General features: G+C 59.6%; 1 protein-coding gene across 5 annotated transcripts in view; it reads right to left on the bottom strand.

Moving 5' to 3' along the window:
• The window catches only part of KIAA0319L (KIAA0319 like), a 119,056-nt gene that overhangs the window by 117,593 nt on the left and 646 nt on the right, over nt 1–817 (bottom strand). The window lies entirely within an intron of this gene.

Below are 817 nucleotides of genomic sequence, written 5' to 3'. Positions count from 1 at the left end.
CGTCTATCCAATTTGTTCCTAGCTTCCAGCCTGTTAATCATATAAGCACACGAGTCAGCTAATTCTCTTCACCTGCTGCATCTACTGTCGGTTGGGCACAACCACCATGAGGTGAGAGAAGGCAAAGCTTGCCTGGAATCCTGCCTGGTTCTCTTTTGATTTCCTTCATGCCACCTTTGTGCTCCCCGCAAGCCCCCACGGGACCCCTCCATGGGGAAGATTTGTCCAAGTCTTGGAAAAGGCAGGTTTCCGCAGAGTAATTTACGCGTCGTGCTCAGCCCCGCCCTCCTTAATCTGCATCAACTTTCTATCCAGGTGCAAACGCCAAACACCTGAGACAGCAGCTAAGGGCGAGGCTGCCGAAGCCGAGGGGCTGAGACCGCGGCGCCCCGAGCCCGTCTGTCCTTCAGGGATGGAGGGAGCTGCCAGGCCCGGCCTGAGAAGAGGAGTGCAGCCTGGGATCCGACCTCCGCACCCATCAAGCCAGAAGCAGCTGGCAGTCCTAGCCGGGCCAGAAGCGCCACCTCCGGGTCCCATCACCCCGCAGCGCACCCCAGAAATAGCCCGTTCCGCCTGCCCCTCCCCTGAGCAGATTTGTCCAAGTCTTGGAAAAGGCAGGTTTCCGCAGAGTAATTTACGCGTCGTGCTCAGCCCCGCCCTCCTTAATCTGCATCAACTTTCTATCCAGGTGCAAACGCCAAACACCTGAGACAGCAGCTAAGGGCGAGGCTGCAGAAGCCGAGGGGCTGAGACCGCGGCGCCCCGAGCCCATCTGTCCTTTCAGGGATGGAGGGAGGCGCCCGGCCCGCCCCGGCCT

Source organism: Myotis davidii, unplaced genomic scaffold (genome assembly GCF_000327345.1).
Source record: "Myotis davidii unplaced genomic scaffold, ASM32734v1 scaffold88, whole genome shotgun sequence".
NCBI classification, from domain to species: Eukaryota; Metazoa; Chordata; class Mammalia; order Chiroptera; family Vespertilionidae; genus Myotis; species Myotis davidii.
This window is presented reverse-complemented; position numbering and strand designations above follow the sequence as displayed.